At 41.3% G+C, this 17,387-nt stretch overlaps 1 protein-coding gene across 5 annotated transcripts in view; it reads left to right on the forward strand.

The window, feature by feature from the left end:
• The window catches only part of ATRN (attractin), a 163,663-nt gene that overhangs the window by 114,010 nt on the left and 32,266 nt on the right, over positions 1-17,387 (forward strand). The gene's annotated exons all lie outside the window — the stretch shown is intronic.

Consider the following 17,387-nt stretch of genomic DNA (forward strand, 5'->3'; position numbering starts at 1 on the left):
CCAAATTAATTCAAATGTTATAACACATTCTCATGCTAAAAAACATTCAATATTATTGAAGTGGAGGTAAATCCCAGAACTTCGGGGGCTCTGCCATGCTGCAAAGGGCTGTTTCTCTGGTTCACTTGACAGAGTCCAAGGATATCAAAGGGCAAGACTGCTGTACGCAGCTCTGACCTCCCATGAAGCATGGCTACTATGTCCTCAAAAATAGGATGTGTGAGGATAAAAGGCACGCTATTCTGCTAGCTAAAGAGATAGCACCCTCCCCCTCAAAAGCCCATTCCCAAGATAAATGAAAGTATTTAAGGGCAAAAATTAAAATACACTTACCTACAGAGTAAGGATTTTGAAATAATCAATGTGATTGCTATTTCAGAAATGTTAACTGAAGTCATCTGGTCATTTCTGATTACATCTTAATGATGTGTCCACGTTCAATTTCTGTGGACTCATCATTAGATACTTCTAGTCAAAAATATTAATTTTAGGAACTCTTGGGTGGCTCAGTCGGTTAAGTGTTCAACTCTTGATTTCAGCTCAGGTTATGATCTCACTGTTTGTGAGATAGAGCCCTGCATCGGGCTGTGCACTGGTCGGGCTCTGCACTGACAGTGCAGAGCCTGCTGAGGGTTCTCTCTCTCTCTCTCTCTCTCTCTCTCTCTCTCCCCCCCCCCCCCCCCCCCTCCCTCTCCCCCCCCTCTCCCCCCCCAAAATAAACATTAAAAAAATATTAATTTTATCTCCAAATACTGTAACCACTAGCACAACTGCAGTGTGTTATCTCCAGGAGTTATTAAGCACGGGAAGAGAAAAAATAGAGACACAGAATCCAAAGCAGGCTCCAGGCTCTGAGCTGTCAGCACAGACCCCGACGCGGGGCTCCAACTCATGAACCACAAGATCATGACCTGAGCCAAAGTCGGACGCTTAATCGACTGACCCACTCAGGCGCCCCTTGAAGAAGAACTTTATATCCTAAGTCTGGGCAAAAGATTTCTAGATTTGACAACAAAAACATGACCCATAAAGGAAAAAATTGATAAATTGGACCACATCAAGACCAAAAGCTTTTGCTCTATGTAGTAAGACCCTGGCAAGAGGATGAAACAGTAAGCTACATACTGGGAGAAAATTTTTGCAAATCATATTTCTAACAAAGCACTTGTATCTAGACTATAACAGTTCTCAAAACTCAACACTTTAAAAAAGAAGTACTCTAATTTAAAAATGAACAAAAGATGTGAAGAGACAGTTCATCAAGTAGATTATACGTTACGGCAAATAAGGACATGAGATACGCAGATTCAGAAGCCATTAAAGAAGTGCAAATTAAAACCACAATGAGACATCACCACATACCTATCAAAATAGTGAGAACACCGAATGCTTGAGAGAATACAAAGAAATTGGATCACACATACATTGCTGGTGGGAAAGTAAGATGGTATAGCCACTCCGGAAAGTGGTTTGGCATCTTCTTATAAAACTAAACTTGCACTTAGTATACAATCCAGCATTTGCGTTCCTGGGCATTTATCCCAGAGAAATGAAAACCGGTGATTACACAGACACCTGTACACCCATGTTTATAGCACCTGTGCAGCAATATTCACCAGCGTTACTCATAATAGCCCCAACTAGAAACTACCCAAATATTCTTCAGCAGGTTAATGGCCACACTGTGCTACATGCATATCATATATATATATGTATGTGTGTAGTACATATACATATGTAATACTCAGCAATAAAAAGAAAGAAACTATCGATACAATAATTTGGATGCATCCCAAGGAAATTTTGCTGAGGTGGGGGGAGGCTTAGCAATTTATATACTGTATGATTCCATTTCTATAACATTTGAAAATAAAAATTTTAGACCAAAAATAGAGATTTGTTTACTGAAGCTTCAACTTTTTCTGACTTTTCCTGACTGACCTCAGGACCTTCTTAAAAGTGTTCACCTGATTAGGTCAGGCCCACCCGCACTCAAGGGGAGAGGATTATGCAGAGTGAATACACCAAGGTAATGGGAATTTTAGGTGGCATTCAGGGATTTAGGTTGTTTGACCCCACAGAGGTTGAGCTGTAGGCTTTAGTCAAGACCATTTCACTTTGGTAATGCCTGACACTATCCAATTATAGATCAGATACATTTATAAAATATTTGATTTGGGGTCTAGTAAATATTATTTCTTGGCTTGTTTTAAGTTGAGGTTGTTTTCATACTGACATACCTTGTTACTTCTGACTCTGATTGAACTTTAGGCTCTGTTGTGTATAGCTGAAAAATGATGAACATTTTTAAGGTTCTTAGTGAAAATCTTACGCTGCTGACATTTTTCCCATTTAGAAAGAGGGCTCCGTGCATATAAACAGGCTCTTGTGCTGGAGATAGTCGTGCTCTTGCCAATGCTGAGTTCTAGTTTTTTTTCCTCCCAGTGCCCTGTTGCTCCACCCTCTGAAAGCCACTGAAATGGTTTTAGAGCATTTCCTTCTAGAGGGATCTCTTCCCCACACTTACTTTTAAAAAGTACTAATTTTAAGTTTAAGAGTCAAAGAGATGTTGACTTTCTGCCTGATTTTCTGTTCTTCACCTGGGCTGGATCACTTACTTGAGTAAGATCCACTTATGAAAGCTGTATTCAGGAGCACTTTCGAAAATAAACTATGGCGTGCTCACCATTTAGTTTGCCAAGCTTTCCTTGAACGAGCAGGTAAGTTCTATTGGAAATGTGTCTTTTTACTCTTTGGTACAACTAACTGTAGTATTTGCAGGCAGCGTAAATAGAGCTGCGGCATTGTGCGTCCTCGGTGTCTGCACACGACACCCGTTCTCTGTGCACTTGGGACTGTACCTGGATGTGTGCCGTGTGGAGGGCTCAGCCTGCCTCTTCCTGCACAGATCCAGCGGTGTGCTCAACAAAGGGGGCTGTAGGTGTCTGTACTGCTCTGTTTTCCTCAGAGCCTTAGCTTTTCTAGATGTGGTTAGCTCTTAAACACACCCATGCACACTTAGAGATTATCCAGTTTCGGTAAAAATGTAGAGACTAATTTATGGAAAAGAGTAAGGAAGTGTCTAAATGGTGCAGGATAGGTCATTCGGTTAAATTTTAGCATGGCTTTCAGGGCAGGCAAAGCCTTTTTGTCCTTGATTCTCATTTTTTAAAGCAGAATAACTGAGGAAATCTAGTTCTCAGAATTCATATAAACATTGGCACTTTAAAAATTGTAATGCTGAACTCAAGTTCCTTCACTCTGTACCAATCCCAGGATTCTTTTCCGTAATTAGGAACAGATCAAAACCTGTAACTGCTAACTGAGGGAATTTGAAACCAACTGTAAAAATCTTTGTAGACACAGTTAAAAAAAAAAAACAACACAACACCCAGATTGAAAAGGCCTTGTGTGTAGAAGGGTGGTGGGTGTGTTGGGGCCAGTTGTGCATGTTTTCTGGTCAGTTGCTCCTGTGGGTGAGCGCCCCTCCCTCAGCCTCTGCTTTCTGAAAGCAATCCTGGGTGTCCTTGCCAGAGGGACTCAGCTGGCATAGCCATGCCCATAGTTTGGGAGGGTAGGTATTCAAGATAGAGAATGGACAGGCAGATGTTTTGTGTGAGCTGGGAAGGTGGGCAGTGAAGCTGGGGTTCAGGCTTGTTACTGGCTCTGCAACAGAGGTTGCTATTGTAATGTGGAACTAATATTAAAGCCTTCTCCGTGCTGGGTGTTTCATCTGCTGGTTTATGTAAGAGGCTAGTGTTCACAAGTGAAGGCAACACGGAATTTGTATTGAGAACTGGGCATTCATTTGGACTTTAGAGTTATGTTTATAGGTGCTAACAGGATTACTCCACTAAGCAAAGGATGATGAGACTTCACTCAGATATGCTTCTTTTGGTAACAGTTTTGTTGAGATATAATCCACATACTATACAATTCGTCCATTTAAAGTGCACCCTTTAGTAGTTTTTAGTATATTCACAGAGTTGTGTAACTTTGCCTTCAATCAATTTTAGAGTATTTCATCACCCCAGAAAGAAACCCTCAGTAGCGGTCACTCCCTGTTCCTCCCTCCCCTTAGCCCCTGGCAACCACCAGTCTACTTTCTATCCCTATAGCTTTGCCTATTCTGGGCATTTCATAATGATGTAATTACATAATATACGGTCCTTTGAGACTGCCTTCTTTCACTTAGCCTACTGATTTCAAGATTCATTTATATTTAGTATGTCTGAGTACTTAACTCCATTTTAAGATTGAATGATATTTTATTGTATGGATATACATATACCACATTTTATTTATCCATTCATCTGTTGATGGATACTTGGGTTGTTTTCACTCTTTGGCTATTGTGAGTAATGTCAAATATACTTTTAATGTTTATATTATTGTATAATGATAATGATGGCATATGTACATGCCTCCTGGTGTCAGATATCTGTACCTTATAAGTTTTAAGAATTATAAAGCCATGAAATACATCTAGAACTGAGCGACTTAAAGCATAAGTCTTTTTTTGTTTCAAAGTGGCATTTAAGGTTCTTATACTATTTTGTGATTTTCATTAGGATCATTATTTATTATTCCTTCTTGAAAGCCTCCTCTCTTTCACTTTCCACCTATGGCTTTGGCTGTTTCTTCTTAGTTTTTTAATACCATTGTTCCCTTGGATTTCCTCTGGACCCATTCTCCCTGGATAGTTTCATTGACACCATCTGTGAAAAACACCTATGGCTAGGAAGGGTAAATCTCCATTACTAACAGACCTCTCTCGTGTGACCTCCATATCCAGGACCCAATAGGCTTCCCTTAACATCCACTCACTCCACAGACTTGTAGCCCAAAGCAGCAGTCTTGAATGGATAGGAGGAGCTGTCGGACGCGGGGTGGCAGGATGTGCCCACATTCTTCTGGGAGCCCTGGGAGGAGAGGGGAGTGTCCCATGCCACCTGGGTCTGAGTGAGGATGAGCAGTACCAGGGCTGAGTGTCAGGAACGTGAGGTTGGGGAGTAGGGGTGTTTGGGGTGGGGAAAGGGCATACCCAGTCACTTTCAAGAACAAGCAGGAGTTCAGCAGAGGTGAAGTGGCAGCGCTGTGAGCAAGGTGCCGGAGAACTAGGCAGAGGCTGTCATGACAAGACTGGAGGCTCCAGCAGAGGGGTTGAACCCTGACCTGAAAACCACTGGGAATTGTTGATGTGTCATTAGCCAAGAAGTGTCCAAAGATCAGTGTTTTTGAAAGACCCTTTTGGCAGCAGTTGGGAGAATGGTTTGGAGGGAGCTGGGCCTGAGTTGGGGAGTCCAGGTAGAATTCTTACTTGGAAACCCAGGGGAGTGTGTCCATCAGGTGTCCCTCAGACATACCCGGTAGCAACTTCCTTTCCTCATCTGTGCCTCCACGGCTGTAGACTTGTCGAGCTTTTCACTCTACAAAGATTTCCTTAAGGGCAAGGAGGATGCCTTATATTTCTGTGTCCTCAGTGTCCTAGCATAGTGTTGATCAGCTGTAGCTACTTCACATATGTGCACTAGATGGATGAATAGTTGTAGGTACGAGAGCTTTCGGGTTGGTATCAGAACTTTGTGGGGTTTTTTGCAACTTTTCTAAGGGTGCTGAGAGCTTTTTCTGATACTGTAAGAATGATTGCCAACCAGTGCTAAGGTGCCAGCTCGGGTTGGAGACCAAGAATTTGTCATCCCAGTATGCACAGTCTGGTGTTACAGAATTGAATTGTTCTAGAAGTTGTCGAAAGTGGTAGAAGAAAAGAAAGGGATGAGGATACAAACATCCTAATTTCACAAAGAGGGGCATTAAGAGATAACTACATGTATTGGAATATTTAAGGATGAAATGATAGGAAACCTGGGATTTGCTTCAAAATAATATGATTGTGGGGAAAGAGGCTAGCATATGGATGAAACAAGACTGACCTTGGGCTGGTCGTTATTACAACTGGGTAGTGAGCACACTGGGTTCATTATTCTGTTCTCTCTACTTTTTAAATTTAAAATTTTCCATAATAAAAAAAATGCAAAAAAGATCATACAAGTGATAGAAAAAAAGAATAAAGGTCTGAGTGTATTATTTAACCTCCTGAAGGTAGCCTCAGCTGGGCCAGCAGCCTAGGCTAGCTGGAACCTAGCACATCTGGGCCAGCTGGGGTATATCTTGGAACTGACTTTCTTTTACTTTGCAGGAAGTACACAGCATTTTACTAGGGTTTTACCAGTTATTGGCTGCTGTTGGGCAGTCTCTAGAACAGTCAGGAGTCTGGGACAAAACCCTGTTTTCCCTCAGTCTAACACACCTCACCCTGGTGAGATGGCAAAGGGAGCCTCCCTGAGAACTGCTGGGCTCACCTCCAAGCACGGGTGCATCAGAGGCCTGAGATCTCCTCCCTCTGGGCTATGAGGACTGGGAAGCTTCCTTCCAGAGGGCCATGGCCAAATTGCCTCCTGCTCCTGCAACCGTTTGTGTGTAACAGGCACGTCTTTTCCCTGTACCCAAGGGTGGTTTATCCATTCCCTGTCTCTCTTGGCATCCTTCCAACACCATCGCCCTCATAACAGTGACACAGAAACTGACAGAGGCCCTAAAAACAATGATGTGACTATACTGGAAGGAGCTGGTGGAGACAATGGCCTAAATCACCTTTGATTATAGTAGGAAAGTCAGTAAGTGATGCCTAAAATGGCCAAGTCAAGAAATAGCAAATAAAATAAAACAAAACACTAATTAGTGATAAAAAAGGTAACCCACAGAAGAACTGAAAAGAAACCTAAATAAAGGTGGGGACCTCCGGAGAGAAACCTTTACAAGAGGAAATAGGGAGCAGGAACCATTGCTTTGCATGATTAGCTCTTTTGTCCTTGTAGATATTTCAGCCAGGTACAGTATATGTAGTTCTTAATGACTTTGAAATTACTAATGATCATGATAAAATGGAATCAGAATTCTGGAGAGTGGTGGAAGGAGTGGCTGGAAGGACAAGTGGGGAAGAAAGCACAGAGCAGTGTTGAGGTGGGAGGCTGGGAGGGCACGGATGGTGAGTGTTAGCTAATCACATGTCAGGAAGGAGTGGCTCGGTGGTATTAACTTGCTTTGAGGCTCTGAGCAGAGTCTGGGTATACAGTTTCTGTGCCAGCACAAACCAGCATTAGGTGGCTAGTATGTGAGACCAGTTGATGGACACTGGGATCCAGTCCAGAGCCCGTGGTCTCAGTATGGAGTTCCAGATAGAACTCCCATTTGTTTTTGTTTTGTTTTGTTTTTAAGAAAATTATTTTATTTTTGTTTTTAGTGTATATATATATATATATAAATATTTATTTATTTTGGGGGGAGGGGGGAGAGAGAGTTCGAGAAGGGGAGAGACAGAGAGAGAGAGACCGAGAGAGAGAAAGGGAGAGAATGCCAAGCCGGCCCCACACTGTCAGCCCAGGAGCCGTGAGATCTTGACCTGAGCCTAAATTAAGAGTCAGACACTTAACCAGCTGAGCCACCCCAGAATGCTTGTTTTTAAAGTTAACTAAAATTAAAAATGGTTTGTTTTCCAGTGAAGTTGTTAACACCCAAAACTATTCACTTCACTATGAAGTTTATAACAAAAGTGGACCTATATTTAATCTTAGCTGATATTTGAATAGTTATATATACACTACACAATGACCTCTGTTCTTTTTATCAGAGCATACCCTCCCAATCAGACACACAAATGCAGAAGTAACAGTGTTATTTTCATTTTTTCCTATTCTAGTAAAAGAATCTAATTTCTAGAATTCATAACTCAAAACTGTTCACACAGGTTTAATTATTTTTTTCTTGTTCATGTCTGAAGAAGAGCTTCTTTCTTTAAGAAATTTACATTTTACAATCTTTGAAATATAAGAAAGATACAGAATCTGCTGAGTTATATATGCAGCATATACATTCTTGGAAGTTATTTTTAAAATATAAATTAATCATATATATCCATGTTACACACCCTGCTACTCATATATTCCTTTAAGCAACATTCAAGTATATTTGTGCTTTGTATGTTTACATTACTTTAGAGCCCATTTCTAGTTTTCAGTAAAACTGAAATTGTATATCTATAAAGATTTCTCAAATATTTAGTAAGTGCAAAACAACCATTATGAAAATATAAATCACTGTTACAGCTTTTTCATCTTTCATTTTTATGCATTTCCTGTCATCCATGTCATTTCCTGTTCTTTCGGGAAGCTGATAAATTTTTATCTCTGCAATCTCAGCTCGGGAAGCTGATAAATTTTTATCTCTGCAATCTCAGCACGGCTGTTCTCTCAGCACAGGATAACAGTCTGTATATTGCAGGTTTTCTGAACACACAGCAGTCACTCGGCCGTCTCAAGTGTAGCAGTGAAATCTGATAGTTTCCAGTTATTTCAACTGTGGGACCACCTTGTTAGCTGCTTCCAAAGAATTTATTAGATTCTGCAGCTCTTCTTATTTCGACAATACAGTTTGACTTCGCCATTTTCTTTTACATCTAGATTAAAGTTTAAAAGTAGCATTTGTGGGTCGCCTGGGTGGCTCAGTATGTTAAGTGCCGGACTTCAGCTCAGGTCACAATCTCAGTTTGTGGGTTCCAGCCCCACGTCAGGCTCTGTGCTCACAGCTCACAGCCTGGAGCCTGCCTCAGATTCTGTGTCTCCCTCTCTCTCTGCCCCTTCTCATCTTATGCTTGCTCTCTCAATCTCTCTCTCTCTCTCTCTCAAAAATAAACACGAAAAACAATTTTTTTAAGTAGCATTTATAATGTAGCAATCTTGTTATTAGACGATGCAAGCTTTAACTGCCAATCAAAATCCTGTAGCTGTGAGAAGAAATATCAACTATTTCTTCTACGGAGCCTGCCTGATTTCATCTTTTCCTACTTTTTAAGTATTTCATGATAGCTTCTTGATGAAATTAATTCAGCTGATTCAACTGCTGAAATATCTCTTCATCAGGTAAATTTTTAGCAACTACAGCTTTGAAAAATTTGGTAATATCTTCTAGAACATTCTTCCATTCTGTTGAATCCCAAACACAGTGCGAATCCTGGTAGAGAGGATAAGCTCGACTACAAATGCTATCAATTATTTTGTGAAGAAGCTGCAGGCCCACCTCTGCTGGAAGCTTCTGCAGCTGCCACAGGGCATCCAGTGTTCCTTTATTGTTTTTTTTTTTTAATTCCAATATAGTTAACATACAGTGTGAATACTAGTTTCGGGTGTATAGTATAGTGATTCGGCAATTCCATACCTCACCCAGTGTTCATCACAAGTGTACTTCTTAATCCCCATCCCCTGATTCACATATCCCCCACCCTTCTCCCCTCTGGTAACATCAATTTTCTGTAGTTAGGAGTCTGTTTTTTGGTTTGTCTCTTTTTTTTATCTTTGTTTTTTTTTTCCTTAAATTCCACTAATGAGTGAAGTTGGATGGTATTTGACTTTCTCTGACTGACTTCACTTAGCATTACACCTTCTAGATCCATCCATGTTGTGGCAAATGGCAAGATTTAATACAAGAAAACTTTTCTATGGCACAGCAAAACTCAAGGTGGTAGCAGCAGTAGAGCCCGGTGAGAGTGGTCACAGAGTCTTCCATCTTTGACACAGCTGAGGCCTGAGTTCTTACAGGAGGAGTCCGTTCTCTCCTGACTTCCAGCCTTGCAGTGGCAGAGCTGTGTGGCAAGATTGGCATGGTGAAGCCAGGAGCCCAGATGGCAGCCAAGGCCACTTTGGCCCTCTCAGATCCTGAAGTGAGATCTTCAGCGTCTGCAGAGCCTGTTTGAAGAGCAGAGGGGCCCCGGTCTGGACAGACTCCCAGACCAGTAGGAGGTGAGCCCTGGTGAAGCTGCGGGCCTCAAGAGCCATCGGAGCAGCCCATCAGGATTCTGTCAGGTACATACAGACCTTGGGTTTTCTCAGAGCCCACCAGGTGCTGCCTGGGAGCTAGCAATCTTTACTTCTCAGGATGGCCAGCTGTCCTTTCCCATCCTCTACCTTGTGTGTTCATAACAGTGAAGATCACTCATGGTGGAGAAGATAAAGGCAAACTAGAGGTCCTTCCCTCTCTTTTTTCAAACCTTCTGTATTAAACAGTGGTCTTTCCCTATTAGTTCAGTATTCATTCATCCATTCGTTCACTTGTTTCCGAATACCTACTTTTCTGGATTGCACATAGTAGATGCAAAATACAAATGTTAGAAAAAGAATCTGTTCTGTGGTAGTTTAATATAAGAAGTGCCTTAATTGTTTTTAATTTTTAAAAAAATTTTAGAGCACCCTCCCTACCACAGTTGATAAGAAATCCATTCTCAGAGAACCCCATCCCCTTCTCAGGACTGCAGAAACCTCAGGACTTACCTGGACCCAGAGATCTGGGGAAGGCCCTCTGATCTTCATTCACTGACTGCCCTGGTTTCTGGCCTTTAGGTTTGTTTTAAGACAGCTGTCCATGGGGCGCCTGGGTGGCGCAGTCGGTTAAGCGTCCGACTTCAGCCAGGTCACGATCTCGCGGTCCGTGAGTTCGAGCCCCGCGTCGGGCTCTGGGCTGATGGCTCAGAGCCTGGAGCCTGCTTCTGATTCTGTGTCTCCCTCTCTCTCTGCCCCTCCCCCGTTCATGCTCTGTCTCTCTCTGTCCCAAAAAAAAAATGAACATTGAAAAAAAAAATTAAAAAAAAAAAAAAGACAGCTGTCCTCATTCCTATGTGTGACAGACCTAGGCACTTGAGCACAGAATAATCAGCGAGGCCCCAGAGCCTCCCCAGGCCTACCATGCAGTCACCCTGTATTCCTTGGCCCTTTCAAAACTCTAGAACATCTTCTCCATTCCTTCCATTTCCTGGTCTCAGGGTTTGGGCCATACCTCTCTGTTTCAAAGCACTACCCTCATCCTTCCCCCTTTCCCCACCATACTCCCACCCCTGGAGAAGATCCAAGTTCATTTCTTTGGGGGCCAAACCTTCCAAGTAAAAATGACAAATTTTTTCAGTGTAGTTCCGAAACACTAAAGGAATTGTTCAGGGGAAGGAGCAGGGTAGACTCTTTCCTTTAATTCTTCAGTTCAGTGTTCCCTAAAATACAGTCTTTGGACACCAGCATCAAAATCACCTGGGGAGCTTAAAGCTTCAGGAGTAGGAATGGGATTCACGCTTTGTTGCAAGCTCTCCAGAGTTTGAGAACCATTGTCTAGTTCTTGGAATACGATGGTGTATTTGCCCTCTGGAGGTCAGTGTATCTGCTTCTGTGGGAGGTAGGGAATTGCCTTTTTGTTCTTTATCCTATAGCAATTAGAAAGTCAGAAATTGATACCTTTGTAGACAGAAGAGTACAGGAATCTGTTTTTCCAGGACATCTCTTGCATACACAGCCATCATATAAGGTGGAATATGACTGTCCCATGCCCTGAAAGGGAAGTGGATCAGGCACTGGGAATGTAGAGAAGAGAGAGCCAATCCCCAGTGGAGGAGCAGGTGGCAGAATGAGGAAAGGAGTGTTTGGACCGGGTAGCAAGGGACAGAAGGTGCCTGCCCACTGCAGATGGGTGGGCAGGGCATTCTGGTGACGGAAAGACCAAGTTCAGTAGTAGAGCAACCTGAAAACACGTGTTTGGCAGAAACAAAATTACTGCGTGGGAAACGTAGGCCCACTGTGCACTCCCCTAAACCCTGGGGCTAGCTGGGCTTCTGAATTTAGTTTCTCGGATTTATTTAATATGTCCAGAGGGTCCCCTGGGCAAGCACAGCTTAATCAAACTTACTGCTGAAAGTGAAGCAGAAGCAGGTTGTGGAAATGTCAGAGGACATGAATTCTAGGTTTGCTGGAATGTGGGGAGCGATACCTACTAAAGGGAGAAAAATGATACTATGAGTTTTATTTACAAATCGTAATGACGTTTTCTTCCTTGTATTAAGTATATTTTATTATAGACAGTCCCCATTTTTTTCAGTGTCAGAAAAGCCACAAGCACTTCAATGTTTGTTTCAATGTCTATTTTGTAATAATTCGTGAAAGAAAGTTCTGATTGGAATATTGTCTTAAGTGAAACAAAAGCACAAAAGTGTTTAATTTTACAGTTCACACATTTTAAATTATGGTTGCAACCATGAGCCAATTCTTAGAAGAAAAAAAACTCAATCAGGTCTTAACTCAGTTTTGGGGGAAGGTGGAGATAGGGTCATTATTTTTCCAGTTACCCTATTCATTTATTCAGCACATATTTATTAAACACTCTTATGTGCCAGTCAGTGCTTTAGGCACTAGAGACATGTAGTCAGCAGCAAGGTCCCTGTCCTCATGGATCTTATTTTCTAATGAAAGAAAAAGACCATAAATTAATGCACATCTAAGAAAACTTCAGCAAGATAAGTAGAGGTGTGGCTTCAGTTGTGCGGATAGATAGTGCTCGGAGATCGGACAGCACGGATGGAGTCCTTCGCTTCAGATTTGACTTCACAGCATGATTTAGTAGTCAAGAGCCTCACCAATTTTCCCAAGGTCCTCTCTTAATCCTCCCTGGAGTATTTTGAAGAACTTGTGTTTTTACCTTCATACCTCTTCAGTTGATAATCCTGCCAAGTCCTCATTTGCCTGTGGTTTTGTGCGATCAGTTCTCCAACAGCACTTTCAGTAAAATCTAATCTTTCACAAAATCACTTTTGCAGTTGGTTTGCATGTCTGATGGTCTGAGTAGCGACAGTACAATTCATGCTTGTGGTCCCACTGTAATTTTTTTCTATTTAAATTCTAGTTAGTTCACATATAGTGTAATATTGGTTTCAGTAATACAATTAGTGATTCATCACTTACATATAACACCTACTGCTCATCCCCATTAAGTGCCCTCCTTAATGCCCATCACTCATTTAGCCCATCCCCTCCATCCACCTCCCCTCCAGCAACCCTCAGTTTGTTGTCTGTATTTAAGAGTCTCTTATGGTTTGCCTCCCTCTCTGCTTTTATCTTATTTTTCCTTCCCTTCCCCTGTGTTCATCTGTTTTGTTTCTTAAATCCCACATATGAGTGAAATTATATATTTGTCTTTGACTGACTTATTTCACTTAGCATAATACATTCTAGTTCCATCTACTTTGTTGCAAATGGCAAGATTTTATTCTTTTTCATCACCGAGTAATATTCCATTGTATATATATTCCACATCTTCTTTATCCATTCATCAGTCAATGGACATTTGGGCTCTTTTCATAAGTTGACTGTTGTTGATAGTGCTGCTATAAACGTTGGGGTGCATGTGCCCCTTTGAATCAGCATTTTTGTATCCTTTGGATAAATACCTAGTAATGCATTTGCTGGGGCGTAGGGTAGTTCTATTTTTAATTTTTTGAGGAACCTCCGTACTGTTTTCCAGAATGGCTGCACCTGTTTGCATTCCCAACAGCAGTGCAAAAGGGTTCCCCTTGCTCTGCATCCTTGCCAACATCTGTTGTTTCTTGAGTTGTTAATTTTAGCCACTCTGGGGGCGCCTGGGTGGCTCAGTCGGTTAAGTGGCCGACTTCGGCTCAGGTCATGATCTCGCGGTCAGTGAGTTCAAGCCCCGCGTCGGGCTCTGTGCTGACAGCTCAGAGCCTGGAGCCTGTTTCAGATTCTGTGTCTCCCTCTCTCTGACCCTCCCCCGTTCATGCTCTGTCTCTCTCTGTCTCAAAAATAAATAAACGTTAAAAAAAATTTTTTTTAGCCACTCTGACAGGTGTGAAGTAGTATTTCATTGTGGCTTTGATTTGTATTTCCCTGATGATGAGTGATGTTGAGCATCTTTTCATGTGTCTGTCTTCTGAATGTTTTCTTTGGAAAAGTGTCTATCCATGTCTTCTGCCCATTTCTTCACTGGATTATTTGTTTTTTGGGTGTTGAGTTTGATAAGCTCTTTGTCAATTTTGGATACTAACCCTTTATCCCATATGTCCTTTGCAGATAACTTCTCCTATTCTATCCATTGCCTTTTAGTTTTGTTGATTGTTTCCTGTGCAGAAGCTTTTTATCTTGATGAAGTCCCAGTAGTTCATTTTGGCTTTTGTTTCCCTTGTCTGCAGAGACATGTCTAGTAAGAAGTTGCTGTGGCCGAGGTCAAAAAGGTTGCTCTCTGTTTTCTCTTACAGGATTTTGATGGTTTCCTGTCTTATATTTAGGTCTTTCATCCATTTGAATTTATTTTTGTGTGTGGTGTAAAAAAGTAGTTCAGTTTCATTCTTCTGCATGTTGCTGCCCAGTTTTCCTAGCACCATTTGCTGAAGAGACTGTCTTTTTTCCATTGGATATTCTTCCCTGCTTTGTTGAAGAATAGTTGGCCATACATTTGTGGACCCTTTTCTGGGTTCTCTATTCTGCTGCATTGATCTGTGTGTCTGTTTTTGTGCCAGCATCATATTTGATGGTTACAACTTTGTAATACAGCTTGAAGTCTGGAATTGTGAAGCCTCCATCTCTTTGGTTTTCTTTTTCAACATTGGCTATTTGGGGTCTTTTCTGGTTCCAGTTTTAGAATTGTTTGTTGTGGCTCTGTGAAGAATGCTGGTGTTATTTTGATAGGGATTGCCCAGTGTAATTTTGAATTGTGTTTCCCCTTCTCTCTCAGAAGTTTTCAGTTTGGACAATAAGTTCATCATCCTGTCAATCAAAGCTTAATCCACAAAGACTGACATGGTAGGTGGGGTGTTGAGCAAGAATAGATGTTTCTAGGTGGTCAGTCTGTTCATAAACACTTTTATGTTAGGACTTTTTCCCCCCCCTACAAAACCTTTGTAATACATAACAAAAGAGATTCCCTTAATGTGAGTCTTGGGTAGCAGCCACGCTGGCAACCAATTTATATTGGTTCGTTGTGGTTTTGAATTAGACATGAACGTGGTGTTTCCCTACTTCACCAAGAAGTCAGCTGTGATCACAGCACTGAGGAGTGTTTTGTGGCACAAGGGGCACAGACATCTGGTAGTCCTCAGAGGGTACTATTAGCATCCGTACTTCCTGGCACCTGACAGTGGGGAAAGCATCTCAGGATCTCTTTAAGTCTAAACAATGAGGACATACTAATGCTTTAAAAGATGAAAGTCTATAAACAGAATTCGTTGGACTGGAATCTGTTACCTTCTCCTTCTTTATATGCTGTAACCTGGAGTCCTCATTCCTCAAGATTGAATAACCTTGTTTAAACAGTTGTTCTTCTCCAGCTTATTAAAGAGCTTTTGTGCAAGGGTGGTGGCCATATTCTCAAAGAATCTTACTTGTGACTGGTTACTGTTAAAAAATGAAGTAAAAGCAAAGAATGTGGGTTTCTCCTTACCTGTGGCATAAAACCTATGTATGTTTGTATTTCTGATTATATGGTGGCTAGAGAGAAGACACAAAAACTGAAAATTCTATTCCCCATAATGTCCTATAGCCTGAATAGGTAGTGTTGGAACTTTATTTATGGAATGTCTAGAAGAAAACAAGACCATCAGAAAACGCAAACATTGGAAACCTTCACTGCCTCTTTGAGTCTGGTTGTAAAAAGAGCACAAAGCCAACAGTACAAGAGGGTTCCCATTTCTCCACGTCCTCTTCAGCATCTATAGTCTCCTGATTCGTTCATTTTAGCCACTCTGACTGGCATGAGGTGGTATCTGGGTGCGGTTTTGATTTGTATTTCCCTGATGAGGAGCGACGTTGAGCATCTTTTCATGTGCCTGTTGGCCATCTGGATGTCTTCTTTAGAGAAGTGTCTATTCATGTCTTCTGCCCATTTCTTCACTGGATTATTTGTTTTTCAGGTGTGGAGTTTGGTGAGTTCTTTATAGTGTGGAGGTTCCTCAAAAAATTAAAAACAGATCTACCCTATGACCCAGCAATAGTACTGCTAGGAATTTACCCAAGGGATATGGGAGTGCTGATGCATAGGGGCACTTGTTTCTAGCAACACTTTCAATGATACCCAAATTATGGAAAGAGCCTAAATGTCCATCAACTGGTGAATGGATAAAGAAGTTGTGGTTTATATGTACAATGGACTACTACTTGGCAGTGAGAAAGAATGAAATGTGGCCTTTTGTAGCAACATGGATGGAACTGGAGAGTGTTATGCTAAGTGAAATAAGTCATACAGAGAAAGATAGATGCCATATGTTTTCACTCTTATGTGGATCCTGAGAAACTTAACAGAAGACCCGAGAAACTTAACAGAAGAAGAAGGGAAAAAAAAAAGTTACAGAGAGGGAAGGAGGCAAACCATAAGAGACTCTTAAAAACTGAGAATAAACTGAGGGTTGGTGGGGGGTGGGAGGGAGGGGAAAATGGGTTATGGGCATTGAGGAGGGCACCTGTTGGGATGAGCACTGGGTGTTATATGGCAACCAATTTGACAATAAATTTCATATTAAAAAAATAAAAATTGGGAAAAAAAAAAAAAAAGCACAAAGCCTTGAATTGTCCCAGTGCTGGAACTTTTCTTTCATTACCATAGGATGGAAGCTGTTGTCTGACAAAGAGAGTTGGGTGGGATTAGAAAAAGAAGCCGCTAATTTACTTCTCTGATTCCTGTCATATTTATTGTCTGTACTGGAGCAGTAATCACCTTATTCAGTAATTGTTTTACTTACAGTACCATTGTCTCTCCAAGGAGGGCTATGTTCTCTTTAAATAAGCAGGGAAGAGGCGCCTGGGTGGCTTAGTCACTTAAGCATCCGACTTTGGCTCAAGTCATGATCTAGCAGTTCATGGGTTGAGCCCCACGTCAGGCTCTGTACTGACAGCCTGCTTCAGATACAGTGTTTCCTCTCTCTCTGCCCCTCCCTTGCTTGCACTCTGTCTCTCTCTCAAAAATAAACATTAAAAAAAATTCATAAAAAATTAAAAAAGCAGGGAATATGCCATAACATCTGGCTAGTACTGTGAGTATTATACCTAATAATGACACAGTTATCATACTTAGTAATAAATCCTGACATGCTCATTTTTTTCATGTTCTAATATCTCTGAAATCACGATGCATCTTAGTCAATGATTTTTAAAGCATTTTGTCCTAGTATAATTGACAATGTTTTTTCTTAATTGTATACAAAATAATGCCTGTTTCAGTCAGTGGTGTCTTCGATGAACTACATTAGGGATTTTTTTATATTCTTTGTATAAAAACTATTAACCGTGTAATAAAATTATTTAGGTTCCAACTGGTGTTATATTGATTGTCAGATGATACTTAATGTAGTAAAACTTGAGATACGGGTTTTTTTTGAAAGGACACTATCCTGAGTGAGTATTCGCTGAGCATGTAAGTATCAAAGGGATGAAGGGCACAGAAGAAGCTCCTGACCTCGAGGTAGATCCAAGAACTTGAACTCAAAGCAAACAAGGAGAGCATTTTGTCCAGAGGAAGGC

This window comes from Herpailurus yagouaroundi, unplaced genomic scaffold, assembly GCF_014898765.1.
Source record: "Herpailurus yagouaroundi ecotype Mexico unplaced genomic scaffold, PumYag 196, whole genome shotgun sequence".
NCBI classification, from domain to species: domain Eukaryota; kingdom Metazoa; phylum Chordata; class Mammalia; order Carnivora; family Felidae; genus Herpailurus; species Herpailurus yagouaroundi.